The 22,068-nt window shown below is 42.4% G+C and overlaps 1 long non-coding RNA gene across 3 annotated transcripts in view; it reads left to right on the top strand.

Moving 5' to 3' along the window:
- Window positions 1-22,068, top strand: part of LOC149122212 (uncharacterized) — a 65,420-nt gene that overhangs the window by 4,415 nt on the left and 38,937 nt on the right. The window contains exons 2-3 of one of the 3 annotated variants that reach the window (XR_016220309.1): window positions 20,332-20,383; window positions 21,244-21,925. The exons of 1 other annotated variant lie outside the window; for it this stretch is intronic. This is a non-coding gene — a long non-coding RNA (uncharacterized LOC149122212). Of the gene's footprint in view, window positions 1-20,331; window positions 20,384-21,243; window positions 21,926-22,068 lie in introns of those variants that run through there. One more of the 3 variants, XR_016220308.1, reaches the window with a different exon arrangement.

Genomic DNA, 22,068 nt, shown 5'->3' with positions numbered 1-22,068 from the left:
CAGGAGATACTAAAGTCACAGAAGTGAACATTGCCCTCATCTGACTTGCATGATCCAGGCAGGTGAGTCTTTCATGGTGAAAATCACCAACGTGATTGCCAGGAGGTGTGGCTCCCCAGCCTTACTGATCCTAGCAGAACTCAGGTGATTTTACCATACAAGTGTGTAAGGTGGGGGCCTAGTGACCTAAGGAAGAAGAATGTCCTCTCAAAGAGTTCTTTACAGCAAAGCCGTATTAATAGCAGTGCTGTCTAGGAGACAATGTTGGTTTAGGTTTGGAATGTATTGTCTGCAGTCACATGTGCATGCTCACGATTCATTGTAGGTGTTTTCTGTCCTCGTTTGGCTTTGTCCCCCCCCCTTTTTTTTTTTAGCTTATCCTGGTAGCTTTGGCAAAAAGGCTGTGGATTGCTTTGCTTGAAATACCAGGTGGCTATGGAAGAAGGATTGCAATCCTTTCTCACTGTGTTTTTTTCTGAGTAGAAGCCAGGTGAATTGTGTGGAAGGGATCTGTCCTCTCCCTTGGGAGAAATTCCCACCTGGGACTGCTCTGGGAAGGGATCAAAGCCAAATCCACGACACCGGGCCTTCCCTGCAGCTGAGGGCGTGGTGAGTGGGGATGCAGAGAAGCCGCATTTCTTTTGCTCTAAACTCTCCTTTCATGATGCTTGTTCCTATTAGGGATGGTGTTCTGGCTCTGTGAAGACAAATGCTGCATAGGAGGACTCAGTCTTGGGCTGTCCTGCTGTGGGCATCTCTGCTTTCAGGGTTTGACGAAATCCTGTGCCTGTTAAACTTAGGACTCCAGGGTCAGAGTGGACCAGGACATACCCTGAGCAGCATTGGGAGAAATCTGCCATGACTTCAGTTGCCCCTCTCTCGAGGAACCAGGCAGTGTGTCCCTTTCTCCTCCACACTCACGGCTATGGGGCTAGTCCCCCTTTGCAAATTATCTCAGGATTTTAAATGTTGGTCTTGCAGTTGTAATATCTTCTAGTCTTTTAAAAGTGATTTTTATAAGGTGAATAAGCTTCATCTGTTTGATATATTCAGAAATAAGAGCATAGTGATCCTTGCCACCATAACCTCCCTCCTGCCCATGCTCCCACTCCCCTTCCTTCCTCATTTTTTGATATAATTTTTACTATGACATACTTTCAGGTTATTCTGTAGTCACAAGCTTAACCTCCACTAAATACAGAATTCAACAACTAGTAATTAGAAAAAGCATTGTTTCTCAAGAGTGTAGTTAAGGGCTGTAAAAAATAATGCAGTCTCAAAATGTCAATTCTGGTCATTTACATACATCTTGTTTTAACCCAAATAAGAGAAACTATAAAATATAAACTCAGACCTACATATACAGGTGCAGCTTATGGGCCATCAGTGAACTGAAGTTTGAAAATACCAGGGATAAAAACTGACTGGAGGCAGGCATTTGACCTGATTAAAATGTTTCTGGAGGGCTGGAACTGTGGTGCAGTGGGTTAAAGCCCTGGCCTGAAGCGCTGGCATCCCATATGGGTGCTCCTCTTCTTATCCAGCTCTCTGCTATGGCCTGGGATAGTAGTGGAAAATGGCCCACGTCCTTGTGCCCCTGCACCCACATGGGAGACCTGGAAGAAGCTCCTGGCTTCAGATCGGCACAGCTCCGCTGTTGCAGCCATCTGGGGAGTGAACCAGTGGATGGAAGACCTCTCTCTGTCTCTACTTCTCTCTGTAACTGTCATTCAAATAAATCTTTTAAAAAATGTTCCTGGAATAACCACATCCCATGTTGGAGTGCTGGGGTGTGAGACCAGTCTCCAGTACTAACTTCACCTTCCTGCTTATTGTATATCCTTGGAGGCTGCAAGTACAGTGTCAAGTTACCGGTTTGAGGAAGCTTACGTGAGACTCTGATGGAGTTCTGGTCCTCTGGCTTCAATCTGGCCCAGCCTCAGTTCTCAGGTATCTGTGGACCTTGGGGCACTAAGTAGTGGGTGACAAATCTCCAACTCAATGCATTCTCTGCCTTTGAGGTTTGTAAGTTGACAATTCAGTGCAGTGAAGTATGCAGACTAGGACTTTTAAAAAATAGTGATTTATATTGATTGTAAGGTGAGAATGACAGGAAGAGAGTAGAGAGTGAACAGGGGAAATTGGGAACTCCAACCTGTTCTCTTACCTTTGTGGCAGTTACCCAGGTATTCCACTGACACCTGCTGCCTTCTGGGGGGATTAGCAGGAAGCTGGACCATGCCTGGCATTCTGGTACCTGATGTGGCCTCCCAAGTAGCAACTTAGTGGCTGTGCTGCAGTTGTTGATCACAGATTGTTTGGATAAAAGTACAAAAGCAAGGCCAGGCAGAAAAACACTACTTAAAAAAGTTCACAAATATATTTACTCCTTTTATTTTCAAGGTAGAGTGACAGAGGGAGAGATCTACCATCCACTTGTTCATTCCCCCAAATGGCTGAAAAGCTCAGGACTAGTCCTTGGTGAAGCCTGGAGCATGGTACCCATTCAGCTCTCCCCTATATGTCACAGGGGCCATTGAACTGGGCCATCCTCTGCTGCTTTCACAGGTGCATTAGCAGAGAAATAGAACAGAAGCGTAGCAGCTGGACTCAAGCTCACATTGTGTTGGGTGTACCAGCATCACAAGCAAGAGCTGTGCCACAATACTGGCCCCAGGAATGTGACACTTGAGGAATGGCACTAAAACAATCGGATGTTGATAGGCTCCTCAAAAGAAAAATGTGTAAGTTATACTGACCTGACAAAATACCCTGAACACTTGTTCCTAGCAGCTTTTTAATTCAACACACACACGGAGGGTCAATCAGAGCCCCGGGGGCTGGTGATGTGGTGTGGGGGTTTTAGGCACCACGTTGGATGCTGGCCTCACAGGCTAGAGTGCCAATTTGAGTCCTGGATGCTCCTCTTCCAATTGAGTGCTCTGCTAATGTCCCTGGGAAGGCAGTGTTTGATGGCCTGTGTGCTTCTGTCTCCACCCACATGGGAGATCTGGATGAGGTTCCAGGCTCCTGACCTTGGCCTATCCCAGCTCCAGCCATGGTGGCCATTTGGGAGTAGAACAGCAGAAGGAAGACCTCTGTCTCTGTCTCTCTGTCCCTGCCTGTGTCTCTGCCTCTTTTTCTGTCTCCATCACTATGCCTTTTAAATTAATTGAAAACCAATATCCACCAAAACATGAAAGGATAAACAGCAATGTGTGAACATACAGCATACAGCAAAATAGTATCGGACAATAATGAAATAAGCTACTGATAAAAGCAACAATTTTCATGGATCTCATTGGCCTTATACTCATCAAAGAAAATAATCCAGTCCTAAAAGGGTATATTCTGAGTGATTCTGCATTAATCAACTTTTCATCACTATTATGTAGTAACAGATCTGCCTTAACTGATGAGTGAAAGAGTTTGCTGTAAATTCAGGGTTTGGACATTCCTGCTCATGACAGGGGAGCCTCATTGTCCTGTGCTGAGAGGAGTGGGTGGCAGTGGAGGAGTGAGTGAGTGAAAGACCATGTGGCCAGCAAGGAATTGGAGATGGAGGCTGAGCCCTGCGTCAGGTTCTTAATGACAACACTCTCATGAGAACTACCTTCCAGGGGACACCCCCAATGATGTGGTGACCTCCCACATCACACCTGCTAATGGTTCCACCACTCCCAGGATCAATGCCCTGGGGGTGAAGGCTTTAATACCTGAGGCTCAGAATATGCAGACCCCCAATTTTTTGACTGTTGTCTTTTTTGAATTTTAAAATTTTTTAAATTTTAAGTTATACAAGTTTCATGCATTTCATGCATAAAGATGTAGGAACACAGTGATACTTCCCACCTTACCCTCCCTCCTGCCCACACTTCAAACTTTCTTCTTCATCCCTGTCTTATTCCCACTCAATATTTACAAAGATCAATTTTCATTTCACTTAATACTCATAAAGCTAACCCTACATTAAATAGAATTCAACGAATAGTATGACTTCCTCAACAGAAGATACAGGGCTATAAACAATCATTGAATCTCAAAATTTCCATTTTATGCTAATATATTACATTGTATGTGCTCTATTAGTTATCTCGGATCAGGGAAAACATGGTATCTTTTTAGACTGGCATATTTCACTAAATACAACGGTTTCCTGTTGTATTCATTTTATTGCAAAAGATAGGACATTTTTGTGCCTGGGTAGTACTCCATTATGTTTCTATACCATAATTTCTTTTTCCAGTCTCCGGTCGATTCCATATCTTAGTTATTGTAAACTGAGCTGCAATGAATATGGGGTTACAGATCACTTTCATAGGCTGATTTCTTTTGGTTTGGGTAAATTCCAGAGCGGGAAGGCTGGATCAAATGGTAGGTCTGTATTCAGATTTCTGAGGCATCCTCATACCGTCTTCCACAGTGGCTGCCCCAGTTTGCATTACACCAACTGTGGGTTAGGGTACCTTTTCCCATACATCCTAGCCATAATTTGTTGTTGATTTCTGTGTGAGAGCCATTCTAATTGGGGTGAGGGGAAACCTCATTGTGGTTTTGATTTGCATTTCCCTGATGGCTAGTGATCCGGAGCATTTTTCCAAGTGTCTGTTGGCCATTTGAATTTCCTCTTGAAAAATGCTTGATGAAGTCCTTTGCTTATTTACTTTTAAAAAAGATTTATTTATTTGAAAGTCAGATTTACACATGGAGAGAAGGGAGGCAGAGAAAGAGGTCTTCCATCTGCTGATTCACTTCCCAGATGGCCACAACAGCCAGAGCTTCGCCGATCCGAAGCCAGGAGCCAGGAGTTTCTTCTAGGTCTCCCACGTGGGTGCAGGGGCCCAAGGACCTGGGCCATCCTTTACTGCTTTCCCAGGCCATAGCAGAGAGCTATACTGGAATTGGAGCAGCCAGTTCTCAAACCAGTGCCCATATGGGATGCTGGCACTGCAGGTGGCAGCTTTACCTGCTATGTCACAGTGCTGGCCCCTGCTTATTTCTTTACTGGATTGTTTGTTTTATTATTGTTTGAATTTTTCAATTCTATAGATTCTTGATATTAACCCTTTATCAGTTGTGTAGCTTGCAAATATTTTCTCCTATTCTATTGATTGCCTCTTCACTTTGCTGAATGTTTCTTTTGCAGTGCAGAAGCTTCTCAGATTGATGTAATCCCATGTGTCAATTTTGATTTTGATTGTCTGTCCTTCTGGGGTCTTTCCCATGAATGCTTTGCCTATGTCAATGTCTTGCAGTTTCTGCAGTGTTACCTAGTAATTGATAATATCATGTCATAGATTCAGGTCCTTAATCCATTTTTAGTGGATTTTTCTGTAAGGTATAAGGTAGGGTTCTTGCTTCATTTGTTGAAAAGACTGTCCTTGTTCCAGAGATTGAATTTAACTCCTCTGCCATAGATAAGTTGGTTATAGATGTGTGGATTGATTTCTAAATTTTCTCTTTTGTTCATTGGTCTGCTGTCTGTTTTTTGCCAATACCAGGCTCTTTTGAGTATAACTGCTCTGTGGTATGTCCTGAAATGTGGAATTGTGATGCCTCTGGCTTTGTTTTTGTTGTATAAGATTATTTATTCAACTTCTCTTGTATTTCCATATGAATTTCAGCATCTTTTTCAAAATCTCAGAAGAATGTGCTTGTTATTTGCATTGGGATTGCATGGAATCTGTAATTACTTTTGGTAGTATGGACATTTTCATGATGATGTTGATTGTTCCAATCCATGAACACGAAAGCTTTTTCCATTTTTTTGTGTCTTTTTTACTTTGTTTCTTAAATGTTTTGTAGTTTTCATCATTGAGATCTTTGACATCCTTGGTTAAATTTATTCCAAGATATTTAATCTTTTGTAACTACTGTGAATGCCGTTGTTCTAGTAAGTTCATTCTCAGCTATCGAGTTTTCTGGGTGTACAAAAACTATTGATTTTTGTGTGTTAATTTTCTATTCTGTTCTGGCACTTTACCAAACAATTTTATCAGTTCTGATAATCTTTTTTTAAAAAGATTTGTTTATTGCCAGCGCTGTGGCTCAACAGGCTAATCAGCCACCTGTAGCGCCGGCACCTAGGGTTCTAGTCCCGGTCGGGGAACCAGATTCTGTCCTGGTTGCTCCTCTTCCAGTCCAGCCCTCTGCTGTGGCCTGGGAGTTCAGTGGAGGATGGCCCAAGTGCTTGGGCCCCTGCACCCACATGGGAGACTAGGAGAAGCACCTGGCTCCTGGCTTCGGATCAGCACAGTGCACCAGTCACAGCACGCCAGCTGCAGTGGCCATTGAGGGATGAACCAACAGAAAAGGAAGACCTTTCTCTCTGTCTCTCTTTCTCTGTCCACTCTGCCTGTCAAAAGATTTGTTAATTTTTTAATATTTATTTTACTTGAAAGTTAATGGGCAGAGAGAGAGAGAGAGAGAGAGAGAGAAGGGGAGGGAGAGAAAGAGAAGTCTTCCATACACTGGTTCACTCCCCAAATGGCCACACTGGCTGGAGCTGGGCTAATCTGAAGCCACAAGCCAAAAACTTCTTCAGGGTCTCCCACATGGGTACAGGGGCCCGAAGACATGAGCCATCATCTAATGCTTTCCCAGGCCATAGCAGAGAGCTGGATTGGAAGTGGAGCAGTCAGGACTCAATGCCAGCACTGCAGGCAGTGGCTTTACCCGCTATGCCACAGTGCCCACTCCTGACAGTCTCTTAGAGGAGTCTTGGATCCCTTGTATATAGAATCATGTCATCTGCAAATAGGAATAGTTTGACTTCCTCCTTTCCAATTTCTATCTCTTCGATTTCTTTTTCTTGCTTAAGGCTGTAGCTAAAAGTTCTAGGACTGTATTGAATAGAAATAGTGGGAGTGGGCATCCTTCTCTGGTTCTGGGTTTTAGTGGGAATGCTCCCAACTTTTCCACATTCAGTAAGATGCTTGCTGTTAGTTTCTCATAATTGCCTTGACTGTGAGGACTATTCTTTCTGTACCTAATTTAAGGCTTTTATGAAAAAATGTTTTATCAACTTCCTTTTCTGCATCTATTGAGGTAATCATATGGTTTTTGTTCTTCAATTTGTTAATGTGATGTATTACATTGGTTGATTTACAAACATTGAACCATCCCCTGCATACCAAGGATTAATCCCACTTAGTCTGGGTGAATGATCTTTCTCATGTGTTGCTGGATTCAATTCCCTAGTATTTTGTTGGATTTTTGCATCTGTTTTCATCAGGGAAATTAGTCTGTAGTTCTCTGTATCTTTTCAGGTTTAGGAATTAAGGTGATGCTGGTTTCATAGGAAGAATTTAGGAGAATTACCTCCCTTTTAGTTGAATAGCTTGAGAATCATTGGAGTTAGTTCTTTACATGTCTGATAGAATTCAGCAGTGAATCCATCTGGTCCTGGGCTTTTCTTTGTTTGGAGATTCTTTTCACTGATTCAGTTTCCATCTTGGTTATGGGTCTGTTTTGGTTTTGCATGTCTTTATGGCTCAATTTCGGTAGGTTGTATGTGCCAGGATTCTATTAATTTCTTTTAGGTTTCCTGATTTGTTGGCATGCAACTCTTTGTAGTAATTGATTTTCAAAATAAATAAAAAAGAAGAGTTACACAGAGAGAAGGCAGAGAGGGAAAGACAAGTCTTCCACCCGCTGCTTCACTCCCCAGTTGATTGCAATGGCCAGAGCCACACCAATCCGAAGCCAGGAGCCAGGAGATTCTTCTGGGTCTCCCATGCAGGTGCAGGCCCCAATGTCTTGGGCCATCTTGGACTGCTTTCCCAGACCATAGCAGAGAGCTGGATTGGAAGTGGAACAGCCAGGATTTGAACCGGTGCCCATATGGGATGCCAGCACTGCAGATGGTGGCTTTACCAACTACACTACAGCACCGGCCCCTGTAGCAATTTCTGATGATTGTTTTTATTTCTGTGGTGTCTATTGTTACATTTCCTTTTTCATGTCTAATTTCATTGATTTGAGTCTTCTCCCTCTTTTTTTTGTTAGTTGGTCCAGTGGGGTTTCAATTTGATTTATTTTTTTTTTTTTTCAAAAAAACCTGCTTTTTATTTTGGTGATTTTTTTGTTTGTTTCAAATTGTTTATTCTCTAATTTGTTTCTTTTCCTTTATGAGTTTTGGGTTTGGCTTGCTATTGTTTTTCTAGATTCTTGAGATGCATTGATAGCTCATTTATTCGGTGCCTTTCCAATTTCTTGATGTAGGCACCAGTTGCTATAAACTTTCCTCTTAACATTGTTTTTGCTGTTGTATTGACAACTTCATTCATTTCCAGAAATTTTTTGATTTCTCTTACGATTTCTTCAATGACTCACTGTTCATTCAGTAGCATGTTGTTCAGTCTCCAGGTGTTTACATATGTTTTAGAGATTCTTGAGTTGATTTCCAGCTTCATTGCATTGTGATGATAGAAGATGCATGGTATGATTTCAGGTTTTTTGAATTTGTTGAAAGTTGCTTTATGGCCAAGCTTGTGGTCAATCCTGGAGAAAGTTCCATGCACGGGTGAGAAGAATGTGTATTCTGCATCTGTAGGCTGAAAAATTATATAGATATCTGTTAGGTCCATTTGGCCTGTAGCGCCAGTTAACTCTGCTGTTCCCTTGCTGATTCTCTGCCTGATTGATCAGTCCATGCTGAAAGTGGAGTATTGAAGTTTCCCATTACTATTGTGTGGGAGTATATGTCTCCCTTTAGATCCACTAACATTTCTTTTAAATAGCCAGGTGCCCTGTAATTAGGTGCATATATGTTTATTATAGTCACATCCTCCTGTTGAATTAATCCTTTAATCATTACATAGTGCCCTCTTTTGTCACTTTTTAACAGTGTTTGTGTTAAATTCTATTTTGTCTGAAATTAGGATGGCTACACCAGCTCTTCTTTGGTTTGTTATCTTTCACTTTCAGTCTTGGTGTATCTTTGGTGTGATGTGTTTTTTCTCAGCAGCAAATAGATAGACTGGCTCCACGGATTAAAAACAAAATCTATGTATTTTATCTGGAGAACTGAATTTAGATTCAAGGTGACTATTGATAAGTAACGACTTTGCCCTGCCATTTTTCCATAAATATTCCTATTGTTTGCTTTAGATTTCCTTATACTTTTGCTGGAAGATTTTCTGCCTTCACCCCCTTTTGTGTTGATGACCATGTTTCTGTGTGTAACACATCCTCAAGCATCTTCTGTAAGGCTGGATGAGTGCTGACAAATTCTTTGAATTTTATTTTGTTATGGAAGGTCTTTATTTCACCTTCATTCATAAATTCTGGGTTGACAATTTTTTTCCTGTTAATTCTTGGAATATATCTCGCCATTCTCTCCTATCCTGTAAGGTGTCTGATGAGGAGTCTGCTGTGAGCCTAATTGGAGACCCTTTGGAAGTAATCTGGCGTTTCTGTCATGCGCATTTTAGAATCTTCTCTCTGTTTTACTGTGGAATGTTTGACTACAGTGTGTCATGGTGAAGTCTTTCCTGGTCGTGTCTGTTAGGAGTTCTATGTGCTTCCTGTACTCGGATGTCCTTTTCTTTGTCCAAATGGGAGAAGTTTTCTGCAAATTACTTCACTAAAAAAGGCCTTCTAATCCATCGTCACTTTCCATGCCTCCAGGCACTCCTAAGACCTGTATGTTGGATCATTTGATAGTATCCCATAAATCTCCAACACTATTTACTTTTCTAATTTCTTCTTCTTTTTTTTTTTTTTGGTCTGACTGTAAAATTTTCAGAGATGTGTCTTCTGACTTGGATATTCTTTCTTCTACCTCTCCGAGTCTGTTCTTAAGACTCTCCACTGTATTTTTATTCTATTGGACTGTTCATTTCTAGTGTTTTGTTTTGATTTCTCTTTAAAAATCTCAACTTGGTGGAGAAAATTTTTATTCATGTCATGTACAGATTTCTTTAGTTCATGAATTTGCTTCTAATTCTAAGTCATCCTATGATCACATTTTTTTTTTTTTTGACAAGCAGAGTTAGACAGTGAGAGAGAGACAGAGAGAAAGGTCTTCCTTCCATTGGTTCACACCCCAAATGGCCGCTACGGCCGGTGCTCTGCGACCGGCACACTGCACCGATCCAAAGCCAGGAGCCAGGTGCTTCCTCCTGGTCTCCCATGCTGGTGCAGGGCCCAAGCACTTGGGCCATCCTCCACTGAACTCCTGGGCTACAGCAGAGAGCTGGACTGGAAGAGGGGCAACCGGGACAGAATCCAGCACCCCAACTGGGACTAGAACCCAGGGTACCAGTGCCATAGGAGGAGCCGTGGCTCTGGCCATGATCAGCTTTAATTTTTTTTTTCAGGCATTTCATTAGTCTCTTTATCTTCACATTCTTTTTTTTTTTTTTTTAAAGATTTATTTATTTGAGGCTGGTGCTGTGGCTCACTAGAATAATCCTCCGCCTGTGGTGCCAGCACTCCAGGTTCTAGTCCTGGTTGGGGCGCTGGGTACTACTCCCGGTTGCTCCTCTTCCAGTCCAGCTCTCTGCTGTGGCCCGGGAAGGCAGTGGAGGGTGGCCCAGGTGCTTGGGCCCTGCACCTGCATGGGAGACCAGGAGGAAGCACCTGGCTCCTGGCTTCGGATTGGTGCAGCGCACCAGCCATAGCACACCGGCCGTAGTGGCCATTTAGGGGGTGAACCAACAGAAAAGAAGACCTTTCTCTCTGTCTCTCTCTCTCACTGTCAAACTCTGCCTGTCAAAAAAGATTTATTTATTTGAAAGGCAGAGTAACAGAGATGCAGAGGCAGAGAGAGAGGGGGTCCTGCATCTGCTGACTCACTCCACAAGTGGCCACAATGGCCAGAGCTGGACCAATCTGAAGTCAGGAGCCTGGAGCTTCTTCTGGGTCTCCCATATGGGTGCAGGGACCCAAGGATTTGGGGCATCCTCCACTGCTTTCCTAGGCCATAGCAGAGGGCTTAATTGGAAGTGGAGCAGCTGGGACTCCAACCAGTACCCATATGGGATGCCAGCACTGCAGGTGCCACCTTTACCCGCTTTGCCACTGGCCCCCACCTTCACATTCTAATGTTGTTGTGTTCCTTTGGGGGTCATATTGTCTTCCTTATTCTTGTTTCTTGAATTTCTGCATTTATTTGTGGGCATCTGTGGAAATGTGTTTTTTTCCTGACGGCTTTTATCTTTGAACTATGCCTCTGTGACTTAGTAGAATGTCTGCATTTTTTTTTTTTTTTGACAGGCAGAGTGGACAGAGAGACAGAGAAAGGTCTTCCTTTTGCCGTTGGTTCACCCTCCAATGGCTGCCGCGGCTGGCGCGCTGCGCTGATTCGAAGGCAGGAGCCAGGTACTTATCCTGGTCTCCCATGGGGTGCAGGGCCCAAGCACTTGGGCCATCCTCCACTGCACTCCTGGGCCACAGCAGAGAGCTGGCCTGGAAGAGGGGCAACCGGGACAGAATCTGGCGCCCCGACCGGGACTAGAACCCGGTGTGCCGGCGCCGCTAGGTGGAGAATTAGCCTAGTGATCTGCGGCTCCAGCCGAGAATGTCTGCATTTTAAGTGTATACCAAGAGGTGTGTGCTGGGTGTAGCCAAGGAGGCTTGTTCATTGCTCCAGGGTTGGGTGAGTATCCTGTGTGGTGGTTCTCTTTTTTTATCTGAGGGGAGAGTTTGATCAGCTCTGTTGGCATAGTCACACCCTCACCTCCCATGACCTTTTAAGATCCCTTATCCTGTATTTATATACTTGTGTGATTGTGCATACATTGAACACATGCACATGCGTGTTTCTCAGCAGTAACACACTGTTTATTTAGTCACCTGATGACAGAAACAGGTTGCTTTTATATGTTGTCTGTTATGAATACAGCAGCAGTTAAGGTGGGAACAGATACTTTGGAGATGATGATTTTAGCTCTTTAGCATATACCCAGATTTAGATATACCCAGGGTTAGGGTTAGGGTTAGGGTTACCAGATCTTGTTGATAGTGGCTTAAAATTTTGGGGAGGGGTCGGCGCTGTGGCGCAGCAGGTTAATGCCCTGGCCTGAGGTGCTGGCATCCCATGTGGGCGCCGGTTGAGACCCGGCTGCTCCACTTCCAATCCAGCTCTCTGCTATGGCCTGGGAAACAGTGGAAGATGGCCCAAGTCCATGGGCCCCTGACCCGCGAAAAAAATAAAAAATAAAAAAAAATTTTGGGGAACCTCCACATTGCTTTCCTTCTTGGCTCTGGATTTTACATCCCACAAGGCACAAGCATTCTATCTTCTCTGTATCTTGATCTACATTTGTTTTCTTTTGAATTTCTGGTACTAGCCATGCTAACATGACATTTTCTGATGATAAGCAGTGTTGAGAGGCCTTTCATATAAATTTCAGTCATTTGAATTTTTTACTATGAAAATATTGTTGAGGTCTTTTACCACTTTTTAGTTATTATCTGGATTCATACCAGTTGGGAGACTTCAATATTCCAGAAAAATACATCCATCATTGACATTAGAAATAATGAAAGTTTCATGCAGACATGAGCCTTCCAACTCAGCCTTGTGGCAACCTTTAGAATGAGAGTTAAATATGGTAAACTTCACAGTTCTAATTTTTATATTGTGACTCGTGCAGCTTTTCTCGATTGTGTCACCTACTTCTCAGTTAACATACCCTAAATCTACATCAGACACACTTAAGGAGCTAAAAAGCAGGCACAGTTATCTATCTGCTCCCCCTTGATAAAAACAGAAACATCTGTGTATACAGGTAATTTAAGGGAAAGAATTAAGGTTCACACACTTTAGAATTAAACACAATTAATAAAAGTTTATTAAATCCCCCAGTGATGCTTGTAATGGATATTATGTTTTCGGGTTTAGAATATATTAACTGTAAAGTAGCCATTTTAAATGGGATGAGGTTAAACCTCATTGTGGTTTTTATTTGCATTTTCTTGATGGATAGGGATCCATTGTTCACGTGTCTGTTGGCCATTTGAATTTGTGTCCATTGCCACTTTTCTTCACTGGATTATTTGTTTTATTGTTGTAGATTTTGTTGAACTCTTCATAGGTCCTGGATATTAATCCTTTATAAGTTGCATAGTTTGCAAATATTTTGTTGGCTGCATCTTAACTTTGCTGAGTGTTTACTTTGCAGTACAAGAGTTTCTTGATGTAATCCCATTTGTCGAAGCTTTGTTTTATTGCCTGTGCTTCAGGGGTCTTTCCCAAGAAGTCTGCTTGTGCCAATGTATTACAGTTTTTAGCAATGTATCTCTAATAATTTGGTGGTATCATGTTGCAGGTTTAGAGCCTTGATCCATTGTGAGTTGATTTTTGTACAAGGTATATAATAATGGTCTTCTTTCATACTTCTACATTTTCAGATCCAGTTTTCCCAGCATGATTTGTTGACGAGATGGTCCTTTTTCCAGGGACTAATTTTAATTCACTTGTCAAAGATTAGGTGGTTGTATCCACAGGGAGTAATTCCTGGGTTTTTTATTTTCTTCCATTGGTCTACGTGCCTGTATTTGTGCCAGTATCAGGCTGCTTTGGTTATAAAAACTGCTCTGTAGTACGGCTTTCAATATAATATTGTGATGCTTCTGGAGTTAAATTAAGACTGCTTTAGCTATTCAGGGATTACTTGAGTTTACATATGAACTCCAGAAGTCTTTTTTTAACATCTGAGAAGAGTGTCTTTGGTATTTCGACTGGGTTTACATTGAATCTATAAATTGCATTGGGAAGTATAGATGTTAGATAATATACATTTTTGCAATCCACAAACAGAAGATTTGTCAATTTTTTGGTCTTTTTTTCTTTAATATTTTTGAATTCTCACTGCAGAGATAGTTCACTTTCTTGGTTAATCAAATCCAAGGTATTTAAAATTTTCTATAGCTATTGTGAATGGAATAGATCTTAGAAGTTCTTTCTCAGTCCATGGCATTGTTTGTGTATATAAAGCTGTTGATTTTGGGGTGTTGACTGTATACCAGAATATTACCAAAGTTGGAGACTTTTGAACCTTTATACAGAATCATGTCATCTACAAACAGGGATAAATCCATTTTTTCCATTATTTTTGTATCCATTTTATTTTATTTTATTGCCCAATTTTGTATCCATTTGATTTCACTTTATTGCCCAATGGCTCTGAATAAAACCACCAGAACTATACTGAATAGCAATTGTGTGGACATCCTTTTCTTTTTCCAGTTCTCTGTAGAAATGCTTCCAGTTTTTCTCTACTCAATATGATGATGGTTGTGAGTTTGTCATATATTGCCTTGACTGAGTTGAGGAATGTTCCTTATATTCCTAAATTTCTTGAGATTTTTATCATGAAATGATGTTTTAGTTCATCAAATGCTTTCTCTATACCTATTGAGATAATCATATGGTTTTTAATTTTCAATTTGTTCATGTGATGTGTCAAATATATTTATTTGTATATGTTGAAACAACCTTGCATACCAGGGATAAATCCCACTCGGAGGCCGGCGCCGCGGCTCACTAGGCTAATCCTCCGCCTTGCGGTGCCGGCACACCAGGTTCTAGTCCTGGTTGGGGCACTGGATTCTGTCCCTGTTGCCCCTCTTCCAGGCCAGCTCACTGCTGTGGCCTGGGAGTGCAGTGGAGGATGGCCCAAGTACTTGGGCCCTGCACCCCATGGGAGACCAGGAGAAGCACCTGGCTCCTGCCTTCAGATCAGCGCAGCGTGCCGGCCGCGGCAGCCATTGGAGGGTCAACCAACGGCAAAGGAAGACCTTTCTCTCTGTCTCTCTCTCTCTGCCTGTAAAAAAAAAAAATCCCACTTGGTCTGTGTGAATGAGCTTTCTAATGTGTTGGGTTTGATTAGATAGTGTTTGTGTGTGTGTGTGTGTGTGTGTGTGTGTGTGTGAAGATTCTTGCAGCTGTATTCATCAGGGATATTGTTCTGTACTTTCCTTTCTTTGTTGTATCATTTTCTGGTTTTGGAATCAAGGTGATGCCTGCCTGACAAAGAGCTGGGGAGGATCCTTTAAGTTGTTTGGGATAGTTTGAAAAGAATTGGAATTAGTTATTCTTCATTTTTTAAAGATTGATTTATTTATTTGAAAGTTAGAGCAACACAGAGAGAGAAGGAGAGACAGGGAGAGAGAGAGAGGTCTTCCATTTACTGGTTCACTCTCCAGTTGGCCACAATGGCTCTAGCTGTGCTGATCCGAAGCTAGGAAACTCCTCCAGGTCTACCCACGCTGATTCAGGGGCCCAATGACTTGGGCCATTCTCCACAGCTCCTCCAAGCCACAGCAGAGAGTTGGATCAGAAGTGGAGCAGCCAGGACTTGAACCGCCACCCACATGGGATTCTGGCACTGCAGGCGGTGGCTTTACCAGCCATGCCACAGCACTGACCCAAAATAGTTATTCTTTAAAAGTTTGCTGGGATAAAGCAGTGAAGCCATCTGGCCATGTGCTTTACTTGTTGTGAGGGTCTTTATTACTGATTCAGTCTCCTTCCTCATTGATCTGTTTAGGTGTTCTATATTTCACGCCTCAATTTTGGTAAATTATGTCCAATCATCTATCTGTTTCCTCTAGATTTTCCAATTTGTAGCCAGAGAGCTGTTGGCTGTAATTTCTGATAATTCTTTTTATTTCTGTAGTATCCTTTGTTACATCCCCCTTCTTTGATTTTATTGATTTGGGTCTTCTCATATTTCTTTTTTTAAGTTGGGGCAATGGTGTATCAGTTTTTTTTTTTCCAAAAAAAAAGGTCTTTTCATGATTGTATCATTGTTTTTAGTTAGATTTTTATTCTCTCCTTAATTCTTTCCTTTCTCTTACTGAGTTTTTTTTTTTTAAATTCTTTCTTTTCTCCTAATTTTGAGGGTTTTTTTTTAGTTTTGGGACTTTGACTTGCCTTAATTATTTATCATGCCTTTTCGATTTCCTAATGTAGACACCACTGCTGTAAACTTCCTTTTAAACAGTTTTTGCTATATCTCATAACATTTAAAATGTTGTGTTGTCATCTTCATTTATTTCCAGGAATTTCTGAATTTGCTTTTTTAATTTTCTCTGACTCACAGTTTACTCAGGGGCATGTTCATTCTGTTCATTCTCCATGTGTTTGCATATTTTCTTTTTTTTTTTTTTTTTGACAGGCAGAGTTAAACAGAGAGAGAGAGACAGAGAAAAAGGTCTTCCTTTTTCTGTTGGCTCACCCTCTAAGTGACCACTACAGCTGGCGTGTTGCTGCTGGCACGCTGTGCCAATCCAAAGCCAGGAGCCAGGTGCGTCTTCTTGGTGTCTCATGTGGGTGCAGGGCCCAAGCACTTGGGCCATCCTCCACTGCATTCCCAGGCCACAGCAGAGAGCTGGCCTGGAAGAGGAGCAACTGGGACTAGAATCTGGCGCCCCGACCGGGACTAGAACCCGGGGTGCCAGCGCCACAGGTGGAGGATTAGCCTAGTGAGCCATGGCGCCGGCTGCATATTTTCTAGAATTTCTTATGTTAATTTCTAGCTTCATTCCATTGTGGTCAGAAAAGATAGTATGAATTCAATTTTTTAAAATTTGTTGAGGCTTCACCTCAACAAATCCTAGAGAAGGTTTCATTCACTGATGAAAGCTATGTGTATCCTGCAACTGTGGGATAAAACCATGCCATAGATATCAATTAGGTCCTTTTGGTCCAGAGTACAGATCAGCTCCATTTCTTCACTGAGTTTCTGTTTTTTTTTTTTTTTTTAAGATTTTATTTACTTAAAAGACAGAGACAGAGAGAGGTCTTCCATCCGCTGGTTCACTCCCCAGATGGCTGCAACACTCAGAGCTGCGCTGATCCAAAGCCAGGATCCAGGAGCCTCTTCTGGGTCTCCCACATGGGTGCAGGGGCCCAAGGACTTGGGGCTATCTTCTGCTGCTTTCCCAGGCCATAGCAGAGAGCTGGATGGGAAGAGGAGCAGCTGGGACTAGAACTGGTGCCCACATGGGATGCTGGCGCTTCAGGCCAGGGCTTTAAACTGCTGCACCACAGCATGACCCCTGTTGATTTTCTGTCTAATTGATCTGTCCATGGATGAAAGTGTGGTGTTGATGTCCCCCGTTATTTATTTATTTTTTTAAGATTTATTTGAGTTACAGAGAAGGAGAGACAGAGAGAGACAGAGAGAGACAGAGAGAGACAGAGAGAGACAGAGACAAAGAGACAGAGAGACAGAGAGACAGAGAGACAGAGACAGAGAGACAGAGAGACAGAGAGACAGAGACAGAGAGACAGAGAGACAGAGACAGAGAGACAGAGACAGAGAGACAGAGGGACAGAGAGACAGAGAGACAGAGGGACAAAGAGACAGAGGGACAAAGAGACAGAGAGACAGAGGGACAAAGAGACAGAGAGACAAAGAGAGACAGAGAGACAAAGAGAGACAGAGAGACAAAGAGAGACAGAGAGACAAAGAGAGACAGAGAGACAAAGAGAGACAGACAGACAGACAGAGAGAGGTCTTCCATCAGCTGATTCACTTCCCAAGTGGCTGCAATGGCCAGAGCTGCACTGATCCAAAGCCAGGAGCCAGGAGCAGCTTCTGGGTCTCCCTGTGGGTGCAGGGGCCCAAGGATTTGGGCTGTCTTCTACTGCTTTCCCAGGCCATAGCAGAGACCGGGATCGGAGGTGGAGCAGCCGAGACTTGAACTGGAACCCATATGGGTTGCTGGCACTGTAGGTGGCAGCTTTACCCACTATGCCACAGCACTGGCCCTGAAATATATTAATTATTGCCACATACTCTAGTATAGATTTTGGTGGATTTTTTATGTTTTTGTTGGAACCTAGGCATTTAACCATATTAGTCTGTTTATAGTTGTAGCTTGGAGCAGTTACGTAGTTCTTTTGGTGAAATCTATAATTCTTAGTTTTTTGCCATCTTATGTAAATCTTGATTATTCACTCTGTCTATACACACACATACACACATGCTGAAATATTTATAATAGTGTGATAGCAGAATATATCTTTGCTTTTAGGTTTCTCTACTTTCCAGCTTATTTTTAAATGGTAGCTTTGAATGTTAGAGTATGTGGCTTGTAGTTAATATTTCACAGGTGGTCTAAACTTAATTGGGGCAACCTGTAGATGTTTGAGGTAGTTTAGTATTCTAGAGAGGGCTATTAATATGGACAGTGCCTAGAGGAGTACTGTATGCCCTCTGAACACACAGTAGTTTCTGATGGATTAGAAAGGAGCAAACGAGAAATGGATTATTTTCCCCCTGGAACTTCCCTGGACTGATTTTGAGTCTTGATGGGAAATCACTGAGTAGGTTTATCACGTACACGACAGAAGTAAGCTTTATAATGGTTTGCTGCCATTAGATTTTGAAGTTCACTTTCACCTTAGTCTTTTTTTTTTTTTTTTGACAGGCAGAGTGGACAGTGAGAGAGAGAGAGACAGAGAGAAAGGTCTTCCTTTTGCCGTTGGTTCACCCTCCAATGGCCGCCGCGGCCGGTGCGCTGCGGCCGGTATACTGTGCTGATCCGATGGCAGGAGCCAGGTGTTTCTCCTGGTCTCCCATGGGGTGCAGGGCCCAAGTACTTGGGCCATCCTCCACTGCACTCCCGGGCCACAGCAGAGAGCTGGCCTGGAAGAGGGGCAACCGGGACTAGAACCCAGTGTGCCGGTGCCGCAAGGCAGAGGATTAGCCTATTGAGCTGCGGCGCTGGCTTCACCTTAGTCTTGAAAGTCAATTCTAGTACTTTGGTTTCACTTGTAAAGAACACGTTAAAGATTAAATTGAAATATTACCTGTAAAATTGTATTAGAAGACTTGCTCCTACTGCCATATGCTGAAAATTGACCATGGATAGTATCTAGAAGACCATAAGACCATGAGTCAGCTGGTAAGGTGATCAGACTGAAAAATGTACCTTGGTAGTTGAAATTAGCAAAGAAACAGATAATCATGATTATATACTTTTATTTTTACAGGAAGAGATATAATTAGAGTATGTGTCTACAGCAGTAGTAATGGTTTCCAAAGAGTATTTTTTAAAGGAACAAAATGAGCGTGAATTAACTCTTCAGTACAAGCTGTGAAGTAATAGTTGGTTATGAATTGTAGTTGCACCAGCTAGCACCCCTGTGATTTAAGGGTCTTTTGCTTTCTAGAGCAAAATCACTTTTCCTGGCTAAGGCTGCTATGAAAAGCCTCAGCTTGGGAGGATAGATTTTTTTTTCAATTATTGTATCTAAATATTTTTGCCCTTTGATTTGGAGGAGTAGAAAAATGGAAGTAAGGGGGCCGGTGCCATGGCACACCAGGTTAATCCTCTGCCTATGGCGCCGGCATCCCATATGGGCACCGGGTTCTAGTCCTGGCTGCTCCTCTTCCAGTCCAGCTCTCTGCTGTGGCCTGGAAGGGCAGTGGAGGATGGCCCAAGTGCTTGGACCCCTGCACCCACAAGAGAGACCAGGAGGAGGCACCTGGCTCCTGGCTTTGGATCGGCATAGCTCCAGCTGTAGCAGCCATCTGGGGAGTGAACCAACAGAAGGAAGACTTTTCTCTCTGTCTCACTGTAACTCTACCTGTCAAATAAGTAAAAATGGAAGAAATTTTATTTTAGTAGTTTCAGTACTGAAAAAAATGCAATCACTGTGTTGTATATAATGATTCATTGGTTGATCATTCACAAAGTTGACTCTAAGGCTTTTATTAAGTAAACAGCAGAATGATTATATCTTGCAGCCAGTGCCTTGGCTCACTAGGCTAATCCTCCACCTGTGGCACCAGTACCCGGGTTCTAGTCCCAGTTGGGGCACCGGGTTCTAGTCCCGGTTGCCCCTCTTCCAGGCCAGCTCTCTGCTGTGGCCCGGGAGTGCAGTGGAGGATGGCCCAAGTGCTTGGGCCCTGCACCCGCATGGGAGACCGGGAGGAAGCACCTGGCTCCTGGCTTTTGATCAGTGCAATGTGCCGGCCATAGCGGCCATTTGGAGGGTGAACCAATGGAAGGAAGACCTTTCTCTCTTTCTCTCTCACTGTCTCTCTCTCACTATCTAACTCTGCCTGTCAAAAATAATTATATCTTGCATAAGTCTGGGAGGAAATGGCCACTGTACAGATGCACTGAGCTTTAGAGCAATAATGAAATTCTACCTGGAATGTGAAATTGAGTATATGAATGATAAAGCATGTTGTTTAAGCTGCTTTGAAGGAGTGCCTACAATTTGCCAGTAAGCCACAAAATAAGATCCTATATTATATATCAGCAGGATAACTTTAGCTCGGAGGGAGGGTGAGAGTGGGTTGTGAAGATTTAGTGGGACCTTGATAGAGAACTTTATAAACTTCTTTCTCTTTAATACAGACCTTTCTTGCATCTTGTTATCATTGAGGACATTTTCTGAAATTTCCGTCACGTAAGTATATGCACCAACAAGAATACACAGCTTTTCATTTCCCCTTAACTTTAGCTTTCCCAGTTATTACCTCAGTGCTGCAGCAACACTGTGGTACCTGACACCGTGCCGTGATGTTACCAAACCTCCTGTGCTGACCTTAGTGAGACCTAAGAGTCCTTTCTCTTGTTTAGTTTGATTCACAGCCTTGATGTGGTCTTTCTTGTTTTATGTCATTGAAAGTGACATATGAAAGTGTTTAACTGCTTCTTGGTTGTATTGGGAAGCATTGTAATAAAATTTTAACTGGGTATTCTTGAATTGCTTTTACAATAAACCAATTTTATAATCTTTAATCTTACCAGCTTTTCACATTTGTGTTATTAGTTAGGGCTTCTTGATAATACTTGTAGTTGATGGAATACATTGATTTGGAGTTTCAGATCTTCAAAAGCACTATTTGTTGGGTCTAGGGAACTTTGTAAAATTGAGTGCCTTTTTTAAATAAGAAAAAATGAACATAAGGAAGTGACTTTGATACAGATAATGTTGCTGTTTTAAGTATTCAAATTATATAGATGCATTCATGACAGGAAGACTGAAAAAAAAAACTAATTCAGAATTCATCAGTGTTGCAGCCCAAACATTGCACAAGTGAGAAGCAATATCCAGTAATTAACAGTTCTGTAGCTTTTGTACATCTGAGGAGTACTCAGTTGCATTTTATCTTTGCAGACGTGTTTTTATGAGTTGTGGGTGTGCCTGCCTTAACAATTGTCTTCTGTATCTTAAAGTATTCCCCACATTTTAAATGTTTTATATTACAGATTTCTTTAATGCATTTTGTGTATATATATATATATATTTTTTTTTTTTGACAGAGTGGACAGTGAGAGAGAGAGAGATAGAGAGAAAGGTCTTCCTTTGCCGTTGGTTCACCCTCCAATGGCCGCCACGGCCGGCGCTCTGCGGCCGGTACACCGCGCTGATCCGATGGCAGAAGCCAGGTGCTTCTCCTGGTCTCCCATGGGGTGCAGGGCCCAAGTACTTGGGCCATCCTCCACTGCACTCCCGGGCCACAGCAGAGAGCTGGCCTGGAAGAGGGGCAACCAGGACAGAATCCAGCGCCCCGACCGGGACTAGAACCCAGTGTGATGGCGCCCCAAGGTGGAGGATTAGCCTAGTGAGCCGCGGCGCCGGCCACATTTTGTATATATTTTTATACACACACACACACACACACACCAATGTTACCGTTTTTTGTTTCAGATATAACAGTATGCTCATGTTAGGTACTTAAATTGCTATATCTTTTTTCTTATGTAATACCTTCTTACTTGTTTATGTGATTCAGATATATTCTTGCCTTAAAAAAAAAAAAAAGAAATTATCAATTCCCAACTTGACTCTCACTGGGATTAAACATGACAATAGGTCTGATCTGATTTCATCATCATTTAAAAAAAATCATCTATTATTTTTCACTTTATGTTTCTGTGTGGGAGCAAACTGTTGAAATCCTTACTTAAGGTATACTAAGCTGATTTTCTGTATATTAAGATAATCGAAAATGAATCTTGATGTGAATGGAAGGGGAGAGGGAGTGGGAAAGGGGAGGGTTGTGGGTGGGAGGGACAGTATGGGGGGGGGAAGCCATTGTAACCCATGAGTTGTACTTTGGAAATTTATATTCATTAAATAAAAGA

The sequence above is a fragment of the Oryctolagus cuniculus genome, chromosome 14 (assembly GCF_051225735.1).
Source record: "Oryctolagus cuniculus isolate XC-2025 breed Fujian yellow rabbit chromosome 14, ASM5122573v1, whole genome shotgun sequence".
Lineage (NCBI taxonomy): Eukaryota > Metazoa > Chordata > Mammalia > Lagomorpha > Leporidae > Oryctolagus > Oryctolagus cuniculus.
This window is presented reverse-complemented; position numbering and strand designations above follow the sequence as displayed.